The sequence below is a fragment of the Patiria miniata genome, unplaced genomic scaffold (assembly GCF_015706575.1).
Source record: "Patiria miniata isolate m_02_andy unplaced genomic scaffold, ASM1570657v1 HiC_scaffold_18, whole genome shotgun sequence".
Taxonomy (NCBI): domain Eukaryota; kingdom Metazoa; phylum Echinodermata; class Asteroidea; order Valvatida; family Asterinidae; genus Patiria; species Patiria miniata.
The window spans coordinates 9,692,938-9,703,814 of NW_024037056.1; the positions used below are offsets into that span (position 1 = coordinate 9,692,938).

The 10,877-nt window shown below is 41.5% G+C and overlaps 1 pseudogene; it reads left to right on the top strand.

Annotated features, from left to right (window-relative positions):
• The first annotated feature begins 72 nt into the window (after positions 1 to 72).
• Positions 73 to 10,647, top strand: LOC119725113 (annotated as a pseudogene).
• Positions 10,648 to 10,877: the final 230 nt, after the last annotated feature.

Here is a 10,877-nt window from a genome sequence, read left to right on the forward strand (position 1 = left end):
GGTAAAGAAATGGCGGTTAACCTAGTAATAAAAATTGGTGTTGAGATTAATAATGTTTCCTTTCAGATAATCAGCCGCCGGTCATCACTTGCTCAACCAATAAGACCATCGAGACAGATCCAAACCAGAACTTCGCAACATTCACCCTCCCAAACGCAACCTCGGCGTCCGACAACAGCGGACATTTCGAGATTGTCATTGACGTAGATGGTTCTTCGCACCGTGTTAATGACGTAGTCAGTTTGAGTATGGCGAACTCCCCATACGTATTGCAATACACTGCCAGTGATGCAAACAATGTTGCAACGTGCCGCACGCAAATCACCGTTCTGGGTAGGCGATATATATATTGTGTTATATTATAACCTCAAAATATAACAATAATCAACATGTAATAAGAATCACTTTTAATGCATTCTGACTTATTTGCTGAACCCAAAGTGCCTGCCTTCTGGGCTCTGAAGAACTCGGTTACGTCTCGATAGTCCAAAGGACCATTGGTCTGAAATCCCATTGGTCCGACGACCCATTGGTCCGAAGTCTCCTTAGTCTAACGAAACATAATAATTTGTAGTTCCACTGGTTCAGGTTGAATGACCCTAACCGTAATCCTATGGGGCGTCGGGCCAATGGGACGTCGGACCAATGGTACTTCGGACTATAGAGACGTCCCCGAAGAACTCACTGACTGGGTCAGTGAGTAAAATATTGCCCGAAACTGACACTTTTGGGTCCAAGTCGGCTATGCTTAGCACGTTAGTTTCTGGAAGAATCCCGAAAGGCGTTTGATGATGCCAGAGGGGGCTTAGGGGCAGAAAGCCCTCTCATTTAATTAAGCCTTTACTACGCAGTTAACATTCCCAATAGCCATACAAAACAAGATATGAAATACTGACTTTAAGAGGATTGACAATAATATTATTGTCACTGTCTCATCTAACTATCTACGAAAGCCCAATAGCGCCACTGCAAGTATATATGTTACAGATTATGTAATTCGTTATTACGGAGTATTAATTCGTTATTACGGATTATTTAATTCGTTATTACGGATTATTAATTCGTTATTACGGATTATTAATTCGTAATTACGGATTATTAATTCGTTATTACGGATTACTAATTCGTTATTACGAATTATTAATTCGTTATAACGGATTATTTAATTCGTTATTACGGATTACTAATTCGTTATTACGGATTATTAATTCGTTATTACGGATTATTTAATTCGTTATTACGGATTATTAATTCGTTATTACGAATTAAGTCTGATGTTTTCACACGCGGAGAGCACGTGACCAGGGGCCTATGTATATAGCGCCGCTAGGCGGCACTATCTTTAAATGGAAGTAGCATCATCGGAATGAAACGCTCGCACTCCGGTGCCATACCTGCCGAGTATTGACTCAGAACGTATGAGTAATTCGTAATAACGAATTAGTAATCCGTAATAACGAATTAATAATCCGTAATAACGAATTAAATAATTCGTAATAACGAATTAATAATCCGTTATAACGAATTAATAATCCGTAATAACGAATTAAGAATCCGTAATAACGAATTAAGAATCCGAACTAACATATACTTGCAGTGTCGCTAATGGGCTTTCGTAATTATCTCAATGTAACTTCATTCGTCATGTCTGATGTCTGGATCCGGCACGAAAGTGGGTCAGGATCTAGGTCCTAACGAGGTATCCGGGATCAACAAGTATCCTAACAGGTAGAGATACGGCGAATAAACTGTGTATGAAGATTAATAACATTTCCTTTCAGAAAACAAGCCGCCCGTCATTACCTGTCCATCCGATCAGACCATCGAGACAGATGCAAGCCAGAACTTCGCTACGGTCATCCTTCCTCCTCCTGTCTCTGTATACGACAACAGCGGATGGGTTGAAGTCACTATTGACGTCGGTGGTTCTGTGCGTCGTGAAAATGACACACTCAGTTTGAGTCTTACGCGCTCTGTACACACATTGCAGTACACTGCCAAAGATGCAAGCAACAACGTTGCAAACTGCACTATGCAAATCACTGTCATAGGTAGGCAGTTATTTCAAAGTTTCACGCCCGAACATTTTTAACATTTTCCTTTTTATTTGAAACCATACCCAAACATGTTGCATTTCCTCATAAGACTTGATGTTCAAAACATCGATATTTCATGACATCGATTAATCCAGCGTATTTGGGGTTTTTTTCTGGTAATAAAAAATAGATTTTGGTAAACGTTTATAAACCTACACTCCTTTGCTTATCCGTATGCATGTGATGCCGACGTGTACCAAACTTACTCATGCTTGATACTCTTCCAAGAAACCATGTCACATTTTCGTCGACGATCAATTCAAACGTTTGTGTCATGGGACCCGGTCACGTGTCAACTTTAATTCTCTCTTAGCCAATCTATTTGTGTCACAGATCTGACGCCACCTACATTCACCACCGGTTGCCCGGGTGACATTTATCGCCTAGAGGACCTCAACATAGAATCAGTCCCTGTGGCGTGGCCTAACGTGACAGCATCAGATCCAAACTCGCCGTTGCTATGGAACGCCAGCCATCACCCTAGTGACATGTTCCCCGTTGGTAAAGTTACCATGGTAACCTACACAGTCGCAGACCGAGACGGGAACGTTGTGTCTTGTAACTTCACGGTGACAGTGACAGGTCTGTTAAGGAGAATACACGAGAAAGTGTGGATTCGTAATTTAAGAATTCACGAGGCGCGAAGCGCAGAGTGAATTCGTGAATTAAGAATCCACACTTGCGAGTGTATTCTTCGACTTAAACCATTGCGTTAACAGAAGTATTGGAAAGCATGTTGCAACCTGGCGCCACTTTTTCATATATCATCTCAAGGAAGGTCATTCGTTGCAAAAATGACGATTAGACATGAATCTGGGACTGAGAAATGTTTCCAATATTGTTAGGAAAGTCTCCATAGACTTTGTACACAAGCACGGAAGTGGCGGCAGGTTGCAACATTTTTCCTGGCATGTTTAGCATGTGTATTCACCACAACCGTACAACCAAGTCATTTTGTGTGTATAGGCTCCTTACGTCAAAATGGACAGTTCAGACGACGATTTCTTTTAGACTAAAGAGTAGATTTTGCAGTGACAGCAGAGAATCTGACAGTAAAGATGCATTGGTAATTTTGTGAAAGCAAATTTTCACGCAGACGGTCCTATTCAGGCTCATTATAGAGAACAAATTTGTCTAACGTGTTCAAAGTGTGGGCTCATAATTCCGAATCCACACTTAATTAAAGATTCGTCGTTCCGAATCCACACTTTGTGACCAGTGTAAGAGATTCGTAGATCCGAATCCACACTTTTAACAATAGTGTGACGTCATAGAAAAGGTTTAAGTACCTATCTCCAAGACAAAACAATATCTACATCTCTGTTCTGTTTCATAAATTTACTCGGTTTTATATGACTTTATAAGACACTTTATACGGTTTGCACATAACATAGCATGTCATCGTTCTCATTTTGCAGGGGTTCAGCTTCGCTGTCCGGCCAATATCACAGCTGCCACTGATCCGGGAAGTAACGACACTCTCGTTTCGTGGGCAAAACCCCAAGTCTTCAGTTCACTTCAGGGGCAGGGTACCATTGGGTTGCAACCGGATCACATGTCATCAGGGGACCACTTGATTGGCTCAGATGATGATGACGTCGATGATGACGATGACGGTGGTAGTGGTGGTCTATACTCCCGTGAAGGTGAAGGGACACCAATTCGGTTGCTGTCAGAGAACCACCCTGGAGAGTCCTTCATTATCGGATCAACTCCTGTTTTCTACCGGGTTGAAGGCACCGAGATCGAATGCGATTTCTTCGTCATTGTCAAAGGTAAAAATTTAAAAAGGACTGCTGTTTCGGGGACCGAAAAATGCTTTTTAGCTTTCCACTATTTGAGTATGATGCTGCAATCGACTACGGTAACATACTAAATCCTTAGGTAGAGGTGCGTATGATATTGGAAACAGTACTAGTAATGAAGTTTATTGAAAATATAATAAAAACAAGACAGGGCAAGCCTGGTAATTAGCTGTTCCCAAAGCACACCAAGCTATATTCAACCGATTTGAATGGCTTTTCACTGGAAGTCTTCTCATGCATGCTGTCTGTAAAAATACAAGTTTAAGCTTGAAATCATGTAGCACCCTGCTTGTAATTAAAATTAATGTGTTTATACCATTCCAGATAACGAGCCACCTACGCTTGATGGCTGTCCAGCTAACGTCATCATCCCTGTCAGCTCATCGGCCAATCAGGTACATCACAGGTGGACTCCTCCAATGGCCTCTGACAACTCTGGTCATCAAGTGGAGGTGACGTTCAGTTGCTTATCAGCCACAGCCAGTGAATGCGACAAAGCTGGCAACGGAACCTTCTCTGTTGGAGGTTCCACGGTGACGTATAGAGCTGAAGATGCGTCTGGGAATGAGAATGTCTGTACGTTTACTGTGACGGTTACAGGTAAATATCCATCAGTTCAAATTCGTTTTTCGGACTTGGTTTGCTATACAGCTGTCATTGACTCCAATTTAACTGTCTGCTTTTGTTCAGTTTCATCGGCATGTGTAACAAAATGGGCTCTCTAAGATTGCTGCCGTTTATCCATGTTTATAGTTTGTCGTGTAATCCTAAATAAGAATTAAGCTTTCTTCCTCAATTGCACAAACTAGATAACTCTGCTGGTTTTAGTCATAACTATTTGGTCTGCTTTCTCAGTTGTAGAACTCGTCTGCCCAGCTAATGTCTCGGCATTAGCAAGTCCTGGCTGGACCAGTACCAGTGTGAGCTGGTCGGAACTGGATCTAACTGGATGGGACGGATCAACAAACTTCACCTCAAGCTCCAATCCTGGTGTTGAATTGTTGATAGGAACTCACCGAGTAGACTATCAGCAATGGTTTGCAGCATGCAACCTGCTCTTGGAATGTTCGTTCTTTGTTGTGGTACAAGGTGAGATATTCCGAGTATTTGAAGAATCAAAAAAGATAGTTTAAATGGTTTGTTTGGACTCCTTTTCATGATATTATATTAAAACAAACTTGAGCATTAACCGAGTGAGAGACTGGTGAAGAAACTGTTGGTCTTTGTTGAGGTACAAGGTGAGATTTTCCGAGTATTTAAAAGACTTGGCAAAGATAGTTCAAAGAGTTTGTAAGAACCTTTCTCAGGATACATACGTATATTAAAACAAGTTTAAATTTAAATGAGCGAGAGATTGGTTCAAATGTCGTGCTTTCACAACAGGTCAGTGCCCAACCAACACAACCAGTGACGGTCTGAGATGGCCTGCAGCAGTAGCTGGATTCACTGCCAAGTCTGTCCAGCGATGTTCACTGACCACTGCAAATGGTTTGACTTCAGAATCTCTCACAGTCTTTGAAACTTTCTTCCTTGTCCGAAATGTTCCTTGTTCTGCCTGATATATCTAATCTTTCTTGTAGTCATCAACATCATCTCCACCTCTACTACACCTTTTTTTCGTTTGCTGTTTTTTGGCAGCAAGTCTCAATATATTTTTTTTTGGTATTTATATGTACAACTCAGTTCCTTTTTATTCACGTGAATTAATGTTTTGATCACTTTTAATGAAGCTGGTCAAGCCATAGCTGTCCGGCACTGTTCAAAGTTAGAGCCGCCTCTGTACTTCCGATGGGAGGAACAGGAGACTCGTGAATGCGGGGAAGTCCAGGAGAAAGTCTCTCTCAAAGACGTGGTGGAGGTAATTGTTGTTTTTTATCTCAGGACGTTAGTTGGTTTGATGGCTCAATTTTCAACAAAGGCATTCTAATGGCGGCTCTTGCAGAGAGGATCTAGTTTATGACCGCACCGCAAGCAAATGAGCAAGCAGAGGAGGTGTTTTAAAAGACTTAAATATGAAGATACCATGATGTGACCATGAATCATACTCGTTGATAGGTTGAGGTTAGCAAAGGCAACGCAATCGAAGTGGCCGAGTTTCTTGCCAATCAGACGTCAGAGTCATCTAAGGAGGCTGAAGATGTTGAGGTGGTTTCCAATATTTTGAAGAACATCGCAAAAGCAGAATCGGGGGACACGGAGGTATGTTGAATTGCCATTCCAGACGGAAAACTTAAATGATTCAAAGACAGACCAGTAATATATAATAGTATAATCTGTATCTGAAATTAGTGATCATCTTGATTTTATTGAAGGTGACAGAACTAGTGCTAGAGACTGTCAGCAATGTCATCATGAGTGTCGGGCCTGAAACCCCTGATGACTCCGAGCCCACTACGATAGAGGCAAGTACTTCCTCAGCCATCGTTAAATCCGTAGAGACTCAAATCTCCCTGACACTTCAGCAAGAGGGTAAAGTCAGTATACGTCAGGACTCCATTCACGTGGAGGCAGTCAGTCTTGACCCAAACCTGGCTAGGGATGGACTCAGCTTCGTGTCCGTGAAACAGTACAATGTCACGCATCCTGCACATGGGTCACCGCAAGAGGACACCCTTGCCGGTACCGAGGTCGAGACTTTGAACTCTAGTGTGATACCGAAGTATCTTGATGTCTTGGCATCGGCTCGGTTGCCTGGCAACATCATCGACTTGCTACAGTCCCCTAATGGTAAGTGCATCATGTATGGTCAAAGACTATGTCAAGAATCGATAATTTGATTTTAAAACAGATCGGGGAAATGACATTTGCGGTGCTGACAGAAATCTATCAAGCGATGGTTTGAATCCAGCCATTGATTGTGCGTGCGTTTTTCAAGAGGCACATTGTTGTACTTGGGTTGAGACATGGAGACGCACTTGGGTATTTTGAATGGTCATGAACAAGATGGCCAACTCACTGATCCAAATTAACCTACAACATCAGTTAAAGCGATAAGTACTTCTTAAAACTCAGTTACAAACCAGTTATCTGAAACGAGTAGATTCAAAGCATCTTTCAAGGAATGCCACAGTGAAGCATACTTTTTTGTTGATCACATTTTGCTGGGAATGTGGAAAACAACCGTGAGAAACCAACATGTTCAGATATTTCTTCAACTGTAGATAACACGTGTGCAAAGCTACAAGCCAGTTTTCTGATCTACGCTGATGATACGTTGTTCCAGTCTGCTTCACTCAGAGAGCATCGAGGCGAGAACAACTCGACTCGTAAGGTCGCTGGATCTGTCGTCTCACTGACTGTGGAGAATGCTGAACTTGTCAACCTCACAGAACCAGTCGTGATTGAATTCAAGGTGATCATGAGATAATTGATATTCCGGTTCACCCAGAGTAGAATACTTCAGTATTAAACTAGGGCATATTCTTGCCAACTAAACGTCAATTTCCAAGTTAATCATTTCAGACTTTACTCTCAATTTGTGTAACCTTTTATCGATCTTTCGATTTCGAAAATCAGGAGGAATCAAGCGAAGTCCACTGCGTGTCCTGGGACTTTGAGCTGGAAGATGGAGTCGGCGATTGGACAACAGATGGATGCGCGCTTGCTGAAGTGACCAATAAGACAGTCGTGTGTAATTGCTCTCATGCCACCAACTTTGCAATCCTAGTGGTATGTGTAGTTGAATCTTATTGTGATTCCAAACTACTAAAGAAAGCCTTTCCCATTTAAGAATGAAACAAAGTAAGCTCAAGGTGAAAATTTCCAACTCTACAGTGAATGATAGCTCAGGCACTGGAGCACCTCACCTGTTCGATTATGCCTTAATTGAATGTTTACAAACCAGATCTTTATTAATTGGAATTTCGCAAATAGGCATAATTGTTTTTTTTCTTAAAAAATGTTCTGGATTCGTGGACTGATTCTTCGTTTCTTTCAGGACGTGATGGGCCAATCACCTGATGATAACGATGACACTCCTGCTCAGCGAGCGCTTAATATCATCAGCCAGGTTGGCGCTGCACTGTCAATCATAGCTCTGGCTATTACGCTGATCATATACTTAGCTATCAGGTAAGATAATTGTAATTAAACGATCATCAAAATTAAAAACAACCATGTTTCTCTGTATGCTTATTACCCATTACACACCATATTCCATTGTGTTGTGTTGTGTTGTCGCTGTCAGAAAAAAAATCTTCACTTAAAAAAACAAAATCTTTACTTTTTTAAAGGAAACTGCGAAGCGGCAAATCTCGTCAGATCTTTATCCATTTCTGCTTCTCCTAGTTCATGTTGTACATCGTGTTCCTTGCTGGTGTTGACAATGCAAAGGTAAGCATTTATTTTACATAAGTATACTCCAAAACGCAGAAAATGTTAAAGTTAGTTTTAGGTGTATATGTCTGATGTAACCAAGAAACAAACGTAGCCGGCTCACGTCGGTATTAAGGTCAGTGTCCATATCTTGAAGAACACTGATTGCAAATTCTTTTGTATTGCATCTTGATTTGAAATTATAATAGTACTGTATTTGTTTGTAATTACATGTAATTCTTCAATTTAAAAGGGTTCAGGAGGCGGTTGTGTGTTCGTGGCAGCTTTGCTCCACTACTTGACTCTGTCCACCATGATGTGGATGGCTGTTGAAGCCAGGAACATGTACGTCAGTACGGTGAAGGTGTTCCCAGAAGACACGCCCCACTACATGCTCAAGGCTTGCCTCATCGCTTGGGGTGAGTTCCTGTCTCGACTCAAACATTACTTGTAAACAGATACCAAGCAAATTACTATTAATAATATTGAACCAAATCCTGGATTTATTTTAAAAGGTTTATTAAAAAGTGTTTGCATTCCTCTGAGATTTTAATCTCCCTTTTTAGGTACACCATTAATTGTGTTGATAATCACCTTGGCTGCAGCATCACATCACTATGCCAACGAGCATAAGTAAGTAAATGATTCTGTTAGCTTTTTTATCAGAGGGCGCTGTTCAGATATATCCAAAAATTCACCACCCCCTCCCCCTCTACCTAATTATCTTTTTTTGCGGGGGTTTCTCGAAAAGTCACCTTTGTACCAAACTTCCCCTTCATCACTGTATGCAGGGCGTTTTAGAAGCTGCAATCTTAACCACTCTAAATTCCATGATCCTCAAGCAGACCTTGGGCCAATAAGCCGAAGTCTCCAAAACTCAAAGGCCAACAATCATTCGATACCCGCCAAAATTAGAAACAAAGACAAAGTTTTCAAAATTCCAAAATGTTTACTGTTACAACTGTGACATATTTTTACAGGTAATTTAACACTGTGTTTCAGCTGGTATTTCCTACCTAAACAAACAAAATCATTGTTCTACATTTGCAGTTGCTTCCTTGAACCTGGTCTTGTGCTGTACCTCAGCCTCCTTGTTCCAATTGGTCTCATCCTCATCCACAACATCATCACATTCATCTTGGTCATGCGCAGTCTCCTGAAGGTCAAAGAGGCATCTCGCTCACAGCAGATCTCTAAACGCCTCCAGAATGCCGTGGGAATCTCCGCCCTCATGGGACTGACCTGGTGTTTTGGGTTCCTTGCCATCAACGAGGCGGCATTTGCATTTCAGCTCGTCTTCTGTCTGGCCAACTCTTTGCAGGTGGGTGTAGTTTCTTAGCGCCTATTTTGAGCACGGTACAGCCACACTTACCACACCTTTACTAACCTCATTGTAGCTCACGGGGATAGGGTCTTGTGGCTTCCCTTCAAGAATCCAGAGTTTATTTTACCGGTACTTTCATTAGATGTACTGAAGTAGACTACCACTCCTCGGTCCTCCGTCGCGTATCTTTACCTACTCTTATCGATTTTCTTCCTACTTTCATCCTAACACGTTTGTGTTCTAAGGTGTATGGTGGGGTGATTTCTTCCAACGGCTTCACTGTGTAACTCTTTCCAAGATTTTGCTGAACAGATCATGTATCTCTGTCTTTTTCTTTTTAACTTACTATTTCAATCTTAAAGGGAAAATACAACATTTGCAAACATCAAAAAATAAAACTACCAAATTATTTTGAAATACCTTGCTAGACTGTTAGTGAATGACAGTGTAAAGCATCCTGTAAAATCATGGCACCTGGTAAACTGTCATTTTCAAGAAAAGTGGTATTTGTATCAATTTCTAACGCTGATCGGCCGATCAGCGTTGGAAACAACTGGCTTTTTTTCAAATACTGGCCCCAATTGACCATCGCAATTGTTTGTAATCAATTACAAACCTATGAACGGGTACGAGCCAGCTAGACTGGTTCCCTGACCTTACAATTCCCCAATGTATGTAAACTGCTCTGTTTTTTCTTATATGGAGTCGGGGAGCCAGACTACAGGGAAATGATCGTTTTCTTGGTTTTTATAGCATTTTCGAACCCAAAACCTAAAAAAGTCAGTGTAACTATATTTGCTATATATTTCCAACCCCCCAATTCCATCCATTTCTGAAAACTACAGCAAAAGCAAATGATGTTTACTCCCTTTAAGTGTATCATGTTAACAATATGGGTGGGAACTACATAACAGACATCACTGTAAATGGAGAGACTCTCTTAGATAACCAAGCCGTTTGAAAGCGTCGTAATTATGTGTTCCAATTGTAGGGTGTGATTGTGTTCGTCATGTTCTGCGCTCGACGTGAGGAGGTCCGCACAGCCCTGGCGCCTTACACGAAGGCTGAATGGTCACAGACCCTTAGAAAGGTCCACAGTCAAGGTTGAGCCATGCTTGTACCATGCATCTGTTGAGGTATGGGGTAGTTGTGGTATCAGGATTACAGTGAAGCAAAAATTGAAAGTGTTTATTAAGCTCCTTAAACATTATACTCTGTTAATCACTGAACTTAAGCTGCAGGTGTTTCATTTTCGTAGGGGTGGTGGTTTCATTGGCAAAAAAAATTTGAAATGTAAACACGGTTTTTTTTCGAAACCGGGTGTGGGGGTGGGGGGGG